Source organism: Lissotriton vulgaris, chromosome 2_1 (assembly GCF_964263255.1).
Source record: "Lissotriton vulgaris chromosome 2_1, aLisVul1.2, whole genome shotgun sequence".
NCBI lineage: Eukaryota > Metazoa > Chordata > Amphibia > Caudata > Salamandridae > Lissotriton > Lissotriton vulgaris.
Window position 1 is genome coordinate 394453236 of NC_141687.1, and position 15169 is coordinate 394468404.

The 15169-nt window shown below is 47.2% G+C and overlaps 1 protein-coding gene across 1 annotated transcript in view; it reads right to left on the bottom strand.

Moving 5' to 3' along the window:
* MPP4 (MAGUK p55 scaffold protein 4) overlaps nucleotides 1–15169 on the bottom strand; it is a 296409-nt gene that overhangs the window by 59706 nt on the left and 221534 nt on the right. The window lies entirely within an intron of this gene.

Sequence of the window (15169 nt, forward strand, 5' to 3'; positions counted from 1 at the left end):
CCCAACTCCATGCTGGTTAGCCCAAAACCAGAGTCTCAATGCTTCCCAACTGAGAATTTGAGAGCACCAACTGAATCGTTCTCAGTTGAGCAGATTAATATGCATAAGATGTTCTTCGGGAGAACAGAGACTTCTGATCTCCATTTCCTCCAGATGAGTTCCCCATTCTAGTGTGGAGGCATCAGTTGCCACTGTGGCCACAGCTAGATAGGATTGAAAGGGCATCCCTGCCGCAAGGATTTTCTACCCACTATATGTCGTCAAATGCATCTGCATTCCAAGAGGTTAAAATGGTGTCTCACAAGATCTCACCTGTACAGGAACCTCTCGCTTCAGAGCCCCCACTGAGGGCCCTCATGTGTGACCAGGTGGATGCAAGAAGCCAGCAGACCTAGCAGCAGAAAATCACCATAACTGGAATTTGAGCCCCTTACTAAAACACCAGAATCATATCCGAATGTCCTGGTATTGTGTTTTTATCTAGGAACCTGAATCAATATTACCATCTTAGAGGAGGAGCTTCGTCAGCAAGCAAGATGGCTGCTTAGGCTCCTGGCTCCGTCCACCCTCGTAACCCGCCGCGATATCCTGCATGTTATCCTGACTTAACGCCTAGTCTCTGTGTGCATGAACTGTCCCGCACTCCGATGGTGAAATCCGGAAACTTTTATCGGCTTGTTTGAAAGTGTTTGCATCGAGTTTAAGTTTGCGGCCTGCTCCAGCGGTGAAGCCGGGGCCTGGAGTACTTTCACAGCCGGGCTGTAGTGCAACAACATCGGCTAGGAGACTCAGGCTGGGCCCGGTCGACCGGAGTGGAGGCTTTGTTTCAGCCCGGATTTGGTGGCGATCGTTTTCATTGCTCAGTATCAACGGAGGAGTGAGTCTGCGTGCTGCTGGCTGCGGGTGGGGGCCCCCGTCCCGCGGACCCGGTTCCCGCCCGCCGGAGTTCTGTGGTTCGGTGTCACCGGCCTGCGGCCTTAACTGGGTTGACCGTGGTTGCGAACAAAGACTGGTCACCCTTCGCATTTGCACGTTCGAGATCCTGTCTGTCCCACCCGAGGATGCCGGATTCCCCCGGGGAGGTGATAGTGATTGATATCGAGCACGAGAACATGGATCGAACGGTGCATGAGCCATCGCTGAGGTTAATACTGGCACAACTTTGGGCATTTCGCTCACATGTGGATACTTTGTTGAGCAAATTGGACACGCGCCTATCTGAAATGCTCCTGGTGGAACTGGGCCCGGCCTTATTGTTGCAACGGGATTCTGCAGCCATGCAAAACGCGGCCATTTTGACTCCGTGCGAGAACCCCGTGAAGAAACGAGTACTGGAACCATCAGATGGTGCCCTGGTGGACGGTGTTTCCGAGGATGGCATGGTATTGCTGAACTTTCCACCACTATCGGCTTTGGAGACATCGTCAGGCGTTCCCCTCCCGGAGACTTTTGTCTGTGACTTTCCATCCATTTTGTGGTCATCTTCTCCTTTCCTGGCGATGCTACGACTTCTGTTCAAGACACATTGTGACTGTTTATCTCGGAGGGAGAGTTTGTCTGCATCTACAGTTCCTGAGGACTCACTGCCTGCTGGTAGCCATGGGCTAATTTCTGCTGACTCTTTTCTTCTTTATTGCTTTTTTGTGTGCCTTTGGGTCTCGCTGGAAGGGGTTCGTGTTTTCGTTCGGAAGGGCCAAGGTTGAGATCGGCTGGATCGGGATGGGTTGGCATGGCTTTTACAAGTGTTGGACCTGCAACTGTTTGCTCTAAGAGGCTGGGCGGTGTCTCACGGTACCCTCTAATTTCTCTACATTGCTGTCATAAGTTTGTCTTTTAGTGATGGGGCTGGCTGTTTCAGGCGGGGGGTATAAAGGGGCTGGGAGCCCACATGGATATGCCCTCCTCCGTTCTTCTTTTTCCTTCCCTTTGGGGTTTTAGTTGTTAGGGGTGACAGGCACGCTGCTAGTGGGGTTAGGCTGTAGCCATTTGCAGGGGTGCAGGGTGTGGGGCTGGAGTTTTTTTTTTTGGCCTTTTTTATTTTCTATGGCCTTTCTTCTTCCTCTTTCTTTCTCGTAGGGTCAGTATAGCTACGAATCATTCGGATTCTTATCGTAAGCTTGTACTTCGTGCTTTTGCTTTTAGGATATCCTGATTTATGGGCGGGCAGGCCTCGAGTATTGGCGCAACATGGAAATGTACATTGTGTGTTCTTTTGTACCGACCTATATGCTCTGGCGCCAAATCTCCATTATAGTGGTCATTGCATGTATATCCTGTTTCTCACCCTGCCCCCCGCATTCTCCTGTTTGATTGTATGGCACCTATCCTCTCTTATATAATATAAAATGAAACCTCTGTCTTATCCTGAAATCCAGCTGTGCATTCAAATACAAGTTTTACTCTGAATCTCTGCCGGACCTCGGGTTGTCGGCTGATGAGCTGTGTCGTATTGTGATATCAACAAATTTTATTTTGTCTAGCGGCCGGCCCCAGCGGTTGTAGGCCCATGCTTGTATTTCTACTGAATGCTAAAATAAAGGTTTTAAAAAATATATATATATATATTACCATCTTAGGCCATTACACAGCTATAATCAATAAATATCCCTATAATGGCATAAGAAACAGATCCATATTTCAGTAAATCGCCCTTGCAGCCCAAGGCATGGCAAAAGCTACTTCCTTAGATTCCTAGAAAGCACAACGAGTTCTTTCAACACACCAAACCTCTAGCAACTTGGGAAATCCCCGATTGCTTTGTTTTGATTTGTAATAGAACTCATGCGAGCACTGTAAGAACGGCCAGTTCTTAGTGACATCTTTATTGACGTCTTATGTCCAAACCTTACGTCAAACTCGGCACCTTTCAGGTATAAATATACCAACGTTGCCTTAAGCAAACACACAGTGGTGGTTTTGGAGCAGAGCAGCTAATCTACTTGCCGAGAGCCCAGCAGACGCGGAGAGCCCACGGACGCTGCCCCTCCTCTTTGACGCGCTGAGAAAGACGCTGTCTTTTCTCCTGCCGAGAAAATCCAGCTCTAGCGTTTCCAGCCTACCCTTGCAGGTGACTGGGATATCGAATCCTGAGAGAGAGATACCAGTCCTCCTACATTCTATTCCCAAGGTACAGTGCTGACTAAACCCTTAGAGAGAATTCTTGAGTCAGATTCTTGGCAAAACCTACTTAACTCAATCTGCTACTTACTTACTCCTTCCCATGTATTAGGCTTGTGTCAGGTACACCAGGGTAGGCGTATTTTAGAAGCACCAGTTGAGCACGTTAGCCTATGTATATATGTATATATATTTTATCCATTTTAAAGTATCTTATGGCTAAGAAACCATATCAATGCTTTTACAGTATTATTTCATAATACTCCTTTTACTGTATGTACTTTACATTAAGTATTGCGATTGTGGCAATTCATTTCTCTTGCATGAGAAGGAAGACTGCTCAATAAATAATACCTTTTATTGAACACGCCCGTCTCTCTATTCTCTGCACTCTGGTGAAACTAAGAATGCACATCTGACTGAGTGAAATAGCTGTCTATTGTTATCACACGACTCTAGAGATTTACTCTTATTCTGAGGGAGCAAAGTTGTCATGTTTATGCGGTTGTCGGAAGCTGAATCCCTTCTTGTCTGAGTCAGGGAAGCTGATCCCTTCCCATTCAGTCAAGAAAGTTTCCAGTGACCTCTGAGCTAGCTGGCGCAAACCTAAATTAAGTCTAACATAGTCAGTAGAGACCTAGAAGACCTCAGTCCTACCTCTACACTGCTGTTTATGTTATTCCAATGTGCAGAGCCTATTGGGAAAATAGGCACTACACTACACTGGATTCTCTGGGTAAGGAGAAAGGTTCAAAGTGATATGTATCCAGTACTGCCCCAACACACAGAAGGCACAGAGTGGACTCCAGATGAGATTTGGGCACACTGATTGTACAGCCCAGTTCGAACAGCAGTGCTGTTGGTGATTCTAAGTGGCAGGACACCAACTCCGTTGACTTGTCTTTCAGCAGGCACTTAACCAAGTAGAGGAATACTGTGATTCTGACGTTTGAAGATCAGCTGCATCCACTGCTCTCACCTTTATAAATACATGAGACGCTGATTTAAAACCAAAGGGGAGGACCACAAATGAGAGTGGAATCCACAACAAATTGTTGATACATCCTGTGTGACTGCAGGATTTGTGTATGCCTATATGCAACTTTTAATTCCAGAGACACTATGCAGTCTCCTGCTTCCACCGCAAAAAGCACCTGAGCTCGGGAGAGCATCTTGAATTTATTGCACTTCTCCTTGCGAAGGAAAAGGGTCAAAGCCCTGAAGTCTAGGATGAGACGCAGACCTCTGTCCTTCTTGTGGACCAGTATGTACCAAGAGTCACATTCCTGTCCAATTTCCTGCTGTGGCACCAGCTCCACTGCTCTTTTCTGCAGGAGGACCCTCCACTTCCATGTGAATAGGAGGGAGGGGTAGGGATTACTCCCTTTTCTAATTTGAATAACCCAATGGTCCAAATAAAATGGCCTTCTAGGCCTTTGGAAAGGAGACCACCAAGCCTCCCACAGGAGCTCTGTGGCTTGACAAATTGGAACTTGAGCTGCTTCCTGGGAGTGGCAGGGGAGGAAGAAGGGGAAGTGGGAGGCAGAGGCAGACTGTTCTCCCTCAACCATGGCTTCAGCACTGTCTGAAGAGAGGAGTTTGAGGCTGTGATTTTTCCTAGCAAACTATGATTGGGAGGTCTGTCACTGATGAAAATTAAAGCCACTTATAAATCCACTACATTTGTGATATTGTCTAATCTCGCGGAGGAGGCTGCAAACCGAGAGATCTTGCCATTGTTCAACTTTTCTTAAATGTCTCAAGGGCTAAGTCTGCTTTGTTACCAAAAAGCTTACATCCATCAAAAAGTAAATGTGTTATGCCTTTATGGTATATTAGAGGGCTGAAGAGAACCCTGAAGTTTAGAGCCACGCATGATGGCAACAGAGGTGCCCATCGATCTCACCGCAAAGACTTTTGCAGTATTCAGTCTGCATTGGATGATTTGCCATGATGCAGCCTGGCCACCTTTTCAGTGGTAGAAGGACCACAGAAATGCCGAGGAGTCAATGCCACTAGACTTTTATGTGATAACCCAATGCATTCTCTGTGATAAAGTAAGGATTTGTTTCTATCTATCTAATTAGACTAATACACGTGAAAAGAGAAATTTGCAGGTAAAACGTTCAGGACTAGAGGCAGTGTGTGAGGTGTCCTGGGGTTAGGTGGTCACCCTAGTGCTATTGCGACAAGCTGCAACTACTGGCACAAACTAGGCACAGCTCCTAACGGTAGAATTAGTCACTATCCTCCAAATGCAGTCAAAGTATTCATAATTAAAATGGCCTAATGATGCTTTTAAATGAAGTAATGGTAAATTAGAATGCAATCTATGGAAGTATTTGCTTCTCAAACATACTAAGTCAATTCAGGCATCGGTGCTCTATTGAGTTTAGACCACATGCCCCACTTATTAATGTATACATATTCACACAAACCAACATAACACGTATAAACATTTATTTTCAAAAGTATATGGAACAAAATTAGCTACTAAAAATACATCCATGTGCACCCTGCATTCATTCAATTTGTACATAGAATTGTATCTGATCACAACACTAGTGACTTGTTTCTTGCATGCTGTTATTATTTTAATATTGTGTCACTGTGGACATACATTTTTTATCAGAAATAATTTTTTTCCCCCCAAAGTTTTATATAGCGTGTATTTTTACCCGAAACCAGGTATCAGACCGCTTTTTATGAGCACCAGTTAGTTGTGTCACTTGAAGACACATCCGTGTTTAGGTCTCGTGCCTAGCGTTGCACTGCGCAGCGCGAGGCATTTTGTAATCCAAAAATGGTCCGTTTGTGGGCAGCTATTGGCATGGTCCGTTTGTGGGCAGCTATTGGCATCTGCGTGAATCTTTTAATGAAAGACTGCACCCAATAGGCCACAGGCGGGCGAATTACTCCGCCCATGGCCTATTGGTGTCTATTCCACGCTTGGTGCACGTAAAAGACACCAATAGACCACTCCTTTCTTTTGATTTTGACCTCCGTGGTTTCCTGCCTGTTTCCTTTTACTGTGTCCGACCCTTTAACTTATAGCGGGGAAATTGAAGGTTTAGTGTTTGCTTCCTGCCGCAATGATATATTCACTGCTAAAGCCACACAGGAGGCGGCTCACAGCATTTGCAGTGCAATACCACTTGTAGTAGTCAAAATACCAGCTATTGACATTGCAAATGCAAATTTTTATTTAATTTCAAAGTATGCTGGTATAAGCATAAACAAAGAAAATATTTTCATGAAGAAAAGGGTGCAGTAACACAGGCTTGTCCCTAGGTGTCCCTAGTCATGCACCCTTTTCTTCGTGAACGAAAATGCTTTGCCTACTGCTGGCATACTTTGAAAAAAATGGAGGGTGTATATATGACACAATCTCCACAGGGGATGTACCACCCACTGCTCATTTTGATTTCTTCTAAATAGGCTCACGGTGTATTCGAAATTGGGTCCACCACATGCCTCTCTGTTTTTCGCTCAAATAAATTATTTTCACGAAGAAAAGGGTGCAGTAACACAGGCTGTCCCTAGGTGTCCCTGTTCCTGCACCCTTTTCTTCGTGAAAGAAATTTCTTTGCCTACTGCTGGCATACTTTGAAATGGAGGGTCAATTCTGCCTCACGCTATCCAGTGCACAAGCTGCTGCTGCCCTCCTCCTGTTGCCCAATGGCTGTGCTCGTGTTTGCACTGGTTCCTGTCTGCAGGCACACTAATGCACAAAGGCAGGCAGGCTCGGTCGTAACGCTTGCCAATTCCGCATCACGCTTCCCAGCTTCCCACTGCCCTGCTAAACGCCTTCACTGTTCTTTTTCAGCGCCATTTCGGTGCACTTCTAAATAGGAGTGGGAAAAACATTCACATTTCAGGCCATTTACTGTTACCAATTAATTCGGCAGCATTTCCTTTCAATTTTAATCACTTACAAGGAAGACGACAGCCAGTGCTGCCCGAAGACATGCTCTTGTTTACAGACTGCAGCCGCAACAGAAACGAAAATTAACATGCAATCACTGGCTTCCTCTAAGCGGCCATGCATTAGATTTAACATGTGAAAAATGTCACATAGTTTTCCTAATAAATGGTCGGCGGAGAGGAAGCCAGTGGCTGCATGTTAATTTTCGTTTCTGTTTTTGCTGCATTCTGTAGCTAGTCAATATGTTACAATACCAATTAGGTTAATTGATATTGTAACATATTTACTAGTTTGCAACGTGTCGGGTTTGGTGGTGAGCAGGGTGAGATGAGCCGAGGTCCATCTCAAGCACTTTAGTTCGTTCACTGAAAACGGCCGGGCATGCTTGGCTACTGCAATTCTATGTCAGGACGGAGGCTCCGATTATGCTTTTCTCAATTTCTTTACTGGACAAAGCAGCCAATCAAAACACAGTAAAGAAATCAAAAAACTACACTACCCATAAGCACTGGGTAACCATAGAGTACATAGAAGGTATATAAAGAGTCATAGAGGTTCCAACTTCCTCTTTCTTTGCTGCTCCGCAGCCAGTTAAGTGTTTTTTCCTTACTATTGCATTATTGTGCCTTTTGCTTTGTTATTATTGAGCGTGCTTTGTTTATAACTGCTTGCGCTTTGTTTATTACAGCTTGCGCTATCGTTAATATGCTAATTGGAACTCTCCGGTTCCGTTGCTCGCGCTGCTGCTTGCCGGTCGTTTCTTAACGCCGCTTTGTTGTCGGGGGCGTGTGTTCACCCCCCGCTGCAGGCTTGCTCTCTGCGCCTGTACTTATATTTAGTGGAGCGGGAGTGGGGCTGAGAGACGCGCGTCCTTCTCGCGCGTCTCCCATTTTCGGCAGGCGCATGCGCAGTACACCGGCTGTTTCGCTTTAGCGGTCGGCGGTGGTACTGCGCACTTCGTCCCTGTGAGGAATTTTGACAGGACGGTTGAGCGCTCGAGTATCTCCATAGGAAGATAAGTGAATTGGCTTGTCAGCCTTTGCCCTACTGCCTGTCGTTAGGCCCCTCACGCCCTAGTGTTATTCGAAGACCTGGGGTTGTAAAATTATTGAAGAGGCTCTGCCTAGAGTGTGTCAGCAAGCCCTCCCTCCACATTTAACTCTGTTTTGTCAGGTTGGTGCCTGTTCTTTTGGCTTGCTTTGGGGTTTACACTCCCTCTGAAGTGCCCTTTGGGTATCAATATTTTACTTCTCCTCTTGGGCATATTACCTTTTTTAAGGTCAGAATGGCAGAATATTATGAGGATGAAGAAGCATTTTATTACGCTGAGGAGGAGCCCGCAGGTTCTGAGGGTGCTGAATACATGGACCAAACCTTGTACCAGGCTATAGCCCCTCTTAAAAGACATTTGGCTGAATATGCCACTCAGCAAGGTTGGCTACCTTCTTCAGGTCGTTCCAAGAAGTCACCTAAGAATCCCCATAAGGCGGATTTTGTAAAATTGGCAAAGAATCTATCCACCTCCAAGACTTCTAAAAGATCTGCCTCGTCTTTTCAGACGCATCAAGTTTCTCCCATGGCTGACTCTTCTTCAGATCCTTTGGTTCCGCCTCCCGAGAAGAAAGCTTGCAAAGAGCATTTCGTCGATGCCCCATCAATCCCTCAGGTCTTAACCTTTGAACCGGATGACATTATTCATCCAAATTCATCAGCTTGGCTTCCCTCTCCTGAAGTTACTGAATATGTACAATCTCATATTCGTCGTCCCTTTGAAAAAGATGTTTGCGCCAGATGGCGCTCTGAGTGTCCCCGACCAGACCTGGCAGACAAGTTAGCGGAGACTCCCGAGGTTGATCCATCTATGGTTACTTATATGCGCAAGTATGCCAAAGACCCGAAGAAAGGTCTGGATAGATCGTGGAGGTCCTGCCAGGACAAATTACTAGATTTCTTGTGTCCTTTGACCAAAATTTTGGACTTGGCGTATTCTGCAAAAAATTCTAACTCACTGATTGATCCCGATGAGTTAGCAGGATGGTCTCAGAGGGTCATCTGCATTTTAGGTAATGCTAATTGTGCCCAGTCCTGCGAGCACCGTCGCTCCATTCTGATGAAATTGGATCCTAAATTGACGGATCTTGCATCTTCCGAATCAGGTCCCTTAGCAAAGGGTTTCTCTTTGGTCCTCCCTTTCTAAAAGAACTAACTAATTTTGTTGCGACGTTCAGTGGCCTTGACAAGGCGCAATCAAACCTGCGTCGTGCCTTCCGTCCGGTTTTCGGACGGGCCGGACGATCGGGACGTTCGTCCAGCCGGGGAGGTAACCAGCCTACTCAACGAGGAGGTCAGTCCCAGAGAGGAGGAGCCCAGGACAACTATGGCTCTGGAAAAACTAGATTCTACCCTTCACGCAAAGGCAGAAACAACTACGGCAAAGGCGGCCATGGAGGTGCCCAGGGAGGACGTCAAGATTCCTCCAACTCAGGTGAGCTTGATTCTGGCATCCGAGGTTGTTTTGGGGGGCAGACTGAAATATTTTCTCCACAATTGGCAGCTAATCTCCAGCGATGCTTGGGTGTTGGAGACGGTGCAAAGTTCCAAACTAGAGTTCAATGAACGCCCTCTCCAACACCGCCTTCCTTTACCCCTTATTTTTTCCCAACAACATCAGGACTTCATCTCCGAAGAAGTCGAATCTCTTCTGGCGAAAGGAGCCATCATTCCTTCTTCCCGTCATCCCGACGGTTTCATCAGCAATATTTTTCTAGTGGAGAAAAAAGGGGGAGGTTCCCGTTTGGTCCTCAATCTCAAAGATTTCAACAGCGGGGTTGTATACCGTCATTTCAAGATGGAGGGTATTCATCTTCTTCGAGATCTTCTTCAAGAAGGGGACTGGATGGTCCGTTTGGACCTGAAAGATGCCTATCTGTCTGTGCCGATCTATGCTCCCCACCGTCGCTTCCTTCAGTTTCAGTGGTTGGGGAAATGGTTTGAGTACACTGTACTCCCCTTCGGTCTTTCTTCTGCTCCATGGTGCTTTACGAAGCTCATGAGACCAGTGATGGAATCTTTGCAGGCCCGGGGAGTCCGTTTGATTGTCTATCTGGACGACATTCTTTTGATGGCTCATTGCCCTTTTCTTCTGCAACTTCATTTACAATGGTCCATAGAACTCTTACAATCTCTGGGGTTTCTTGTCAATCCTCTGAAGTCAGACTTTCAACCCTCGCAAAAGATGGACTTCCTCGGGTTCCGCATGGTCTTGTCCAAACAAATGGTCTCTTTGCGGACAGTGGCTCGGATTGTGGGTCTATTGTCCTCTTCAATCCAAGCCATATTTCGGGGTCCCTTACATTATAGCGCTCTTCAGCGCCTCAAGATCAGGCACTCCGATCTCATCCCCCTTTCGGAGGATGCTCGTTGGGAGATGTTATGGTGCTTGGACCACATGGAGTCTTGGAACGGTCGTGCGCTGTTCGGGAAGACTCCAGACGTTGTTATCGAGTCCGATGCGAGTCTTTGGGGATGGGGAGCCCGATGCGGTTCTCTGACGACAGGGGGCCGTTGGTCCCAGGAGGAATTATCCCTCCGCATCAATTGTCTAGAGCTTCTTGCGGGCTCTTTTGCGATCCGCTGTCTTTCCCCTCAAGCGACGAACTGTTGCATTCTCCTCCGCATGGACAACATCTCAGCGGTGAGGTATGTCAACAACCTTGGGGGCACGAAATCCAAACTCCTTTCGGAGATCGCCAAGGACTTTTGGCATCTATGCTTGCAACGCCAGATCACAATTATTGCTGAATACCTTCCGGGTCGCGACAATCTTATTGCGGATTGGAACTTTCGTCACCTCTTGGATTACAGCGACTGGCGTCTCCACCCTCAGGTTTTTCGGACTTTGGTCGGGTTTTAGGGCCAATGCCACTTGGATCTCTTTGCCTCTCGCCTGAACTGACAGCTTCCCCTGTTTTACAGTTGGTGCCCGGATCCGGAGGCCCTAGCCACGGATGCCTTTCTCCAGTCTTGGCCTCCTCTCCTGTGCTATGCGTTTCCTCCCTTCATGATGATTCCCAGGGTTCTGGCCCGCACGAGGCGTTTTCTCTCGGACCTGATTCTCATCACTCCTCTTTGGAGGGCTCAGGCGTGGTTTCCAGTTCTTCTGGAGATGAGTAGCTCTCCGCCGCTCCTTCTCCCCAACAGGTGGAACCTGTTGCTGGACCCTCTTCTGCAGCCCCACCCTCTCATTCTGTCGGGTCATCTCCGTCTTGCGGCGTGGCGGATTTCGGGGGACGCTGGATAATCGCAGGCCTTTCTTCTGACGCTGCCCGATTTATCAGTGAAGCTTGGGCCCCCAACACCCACAAACGTTACGCATCAGCTTGGAAACGGTGGTGTGATTGGTGTACTCAAAGGTCAGTGGATCCCTCTTCGGCAGATGTCACCTTAGTTCTGAAATTTCTTGCTTCTCTTGCTTCTTCTGGTTTGGCATACAGAACCGTAAATAACTTTCGTTCTGCTATTTCGGCTGGTCACATTCCAGTGGATAGTAAATCTATTGGGGAACATCCTTTGGTTTCCAAATTACTCAGAGGCATCCGGATGGTAAAACCTCCTTGCCCTAAGTATGTTACATTATGGGATGTGTCTGTGGTTTTACGTTTCTTGAATTCCTGGCCTGTTAATTCATTGCTTTCTCGGAAACAATTGTCTGCCAAATTGACAATGTTGCTATGCCTCTTGTCCTGCAAACGCGTGTCAGATGTTCGTGCACTGGATCTTGCCGGGTGCACTCTCACCGGAAGGTGTTTCATTTTCCATTTCTGGCCGTACTAAAAGTAACACATCTTCTGTGTCTTATCCTTCTTTTCCACACAATCCCAAGCTGTGTGTAGTACAGTGCATTAAGGATTATGAGGTGAGTACTGGACCTTTCCGACATGATTTGCAGGGTCAACTGCTTATAGCTTTGCAAAAGCCTTTTAAGCCTGTCTCTCCCTCTACCTTGGCACGTTGGGTACGCTGGCTCATGTTAGAAGCGGGCATTGACGTTTCTGTCTTTGGGGCCCATTCTGCTCGGGGAGCTATGGCTTCAAAAGCTTTTTCCTTGGGGGTTGGCCTCCAGGATATCATGAAGGCCGCTGATTGGTCTTCGGAATCTGTTTTGAAAACATTTTATTTTAAACCTATTGTTGATGTTGCTTCTGTTGTGGTGGATAAGCTTTGAACAAGCATAATCGGAGCCTCCGTCCTGACATAGAATTTAAAATTTGCTAACATTCGTGCCAAGAATTTTCAATTCTATTAAGGACAGGAGGCGAGGATTATCCCACCCTTATTGACAGTCTATTCGTTGTATTGATGTATGCATATTTGCTATACTGTAATGTTCTTTACTATATGACTCTTTTCCCGCCCTATTTTGAATTTTGTACTCCTTCCTTTTGGAATGGCCTTTACGGCTCTGTTTTTATTTCATCTAGGCTCCGACCTTAAATGAGATGTGCTGCGAGTTTCTACTCTTCGTGGGTCTACTTTTGTTCCTGTGGCTTTGGGAGGTGCCTTCGTCCCTTCCTCTGGATGATGACTTCTCCTTAGGACGTTCTTAATGGATTTAGGGACTTCTGTTGTTCTTTATTTCTGGTTCTGGACAAAGAAAGAGGAAGTTGGAACCTCTATGACTCTTTATATACCTTCTATGTACTCTATGGTTACCCAGTGCTTATGGGAAGTGTAGTTTTTTGATTTCTTTACTGTGTTTTGATTGGCTGCTGTGTCCAGTAAAGAAACTGAGAAAAGCATAATCCTCGCCTCCTGTCCTTAATAGAATTGAAAATTCTTGGCACGAATGTTAGCTTATGCAACGCTGTTTTGGTGTAGCACATCGTTGACTGTGGCATTGCCTCTTGGTGCTCTTAAATGGCGCAGTGTGCGGATGTGTGCCCGCCTCCTGTTGCCAATGGCTGCGCTCGTATTTGCACTGGTTCCTGTCTGCAGGCACACTAATGCACAAAGGCAGGCAGGCTCACTCGTAACGCTTACCAATTGGCCTCCAGGGGGTTAGGTGGACGGGAGAGGCATAATTATGAATGAACATAAGGGGGGGTTAAGTATTAAATCCCGGGTTTGGATGCTGAGGGTGCGCCGCCTTCCAGTACTAGCTTCTCATTTATTTGTTGGGGTATCTGGGCAGGGTGCCCTCTGAACGCTGTTTTGCTGCTGCTGCTCACGCGTGAGGCGATTTATAGCACCGAGTGGTTCTACGTGACTGGCCCGGCGCAGGCATCTGGTCACACTGGTACTGCAGGTCTGTGGGAGCAGCATTCCTGCCCTGTGCTACAGTGAGTACCTGTCAGGGGACCAGCTGCAGATATCCGTGGTGTGGGGGTCACGTAACAAGGGAGGGGCACAGGCCAAGGGCTGGACTGGGAGCCCAAAGCAGCCGTTGCCCGTAGCACATTGTCAGGCCAGTCCCATACGGTGCACAGCGAGTGCAGCGTGCAAGTCTGACCACACACACACACATCCAAACACAACACATAAACACACACACAAACACACAACCACACACAGAAACAAACACACAAACACACACACCCACACACAACCACACACACACACACACACACACACAAACACCCACCCACACACACAACCACACACACAAACACACACACAACCACACACACAAACACACACACAGCCACACACACAACCACACACACAACCCCACACAACACCACACACAACCACACACACAAATCCAAACACAACCACACTAAACCACACACACACAACCACAATCACACACAACAACAACCACACATACAACCACACACACACAACACACCATCAGTGCACACTTTCACCGAGCACAGACACCATTAGTCAGTGCACACTTTCACCAGGCACAAACACCACCAGCTGTCAGTGCACGCTTTCACTGGGCACAAACACCACCAGCCGTCAGTGCATGCTTCCACCAAGCACACACCACCAGACGTCACTGCACACTTTCACCAGGCACACACACACCACCAGCCTTCAGTGCATGCTTTTACCAAGCACACACACACCACCAGTTGTCAGTGCACGCTTTCACCAGGCACACACACACCACCTGCCTTCAGTGCATGCTTTCTCTAGGCACACACAACACCAGCGGTCACTGCACGCTTTCACCAGGCACACACACACCACCAGCCGTCAGTGCCACTTTCGCCAAGCACAAACCACCAGCCGTCAGTGCACACTTTCATCAGGCACACACACTACCAGCCATCAGTGCACACTTCCACCAGACACACACACCACCAGCCAGCAATGCCAATAGTTCCAACTTAATTAATGCGAGACCTATTGCATTTTAAAGGCTTGTTGTTAGGAACGGGGAGATTATGTGCTTTGCCCAGAATCACATGATGTTGAGCGTCGTTGCCGAGATTCAAACCCGGTTCTCCAGATTTGAAGTCGACGACTCTAACTGTTAGGCTACATAACTTTCAATCAATTAATCAGCATTTGTGGAGCACAGCACTATCACCCCTAATGGTATTTGGGCGCTGTGGTGAAAGGTCTCCGTTGATAAGCCAGGTCTTGATTTCTTGCTGGAGTCCGCCAGGGAGGGTTTCCTGGGTGTGCGAGGGGGGCTGGGTGTTTTGGAGGAGGGAAACAGCGAGAAGAGGGCAAGAGACGAGTAAGAAAAAGCAAAACAGAGGGCAAGAAACAAGGAGAAAAGGAAACAAGCATTTGCAATGCAATAGGTCTCGCAATATTAAAGTTTGAGCTATTAATAATGCGAGACCTATTGCAATGCAAATGCTTGTTCTTTCCATCCTTGTATCCCCAGGATGTTATCCTCTGGTTTCTTATGGAGCCTGTTTTTACAAACAGGGTGACATGTAGTGCATGTGTCTGACCACTAACTCAGAGAGTTTGAAGGGTCTGTTTCCGCCGGGATTTTTACCCAGCAGAAGCATCTTAAAAATGAACCAGAAATTCAGCCCCAGGCCTGACTTGACTTCGAGACTCTTGACTCCAGCCTTCGCCTCACACACACTCCCCTCAACGGGAAGCATTATTAAGGTACAAGAAAGCCGCAGTAGGCGTGGGTATTCCCTACAAAACAGA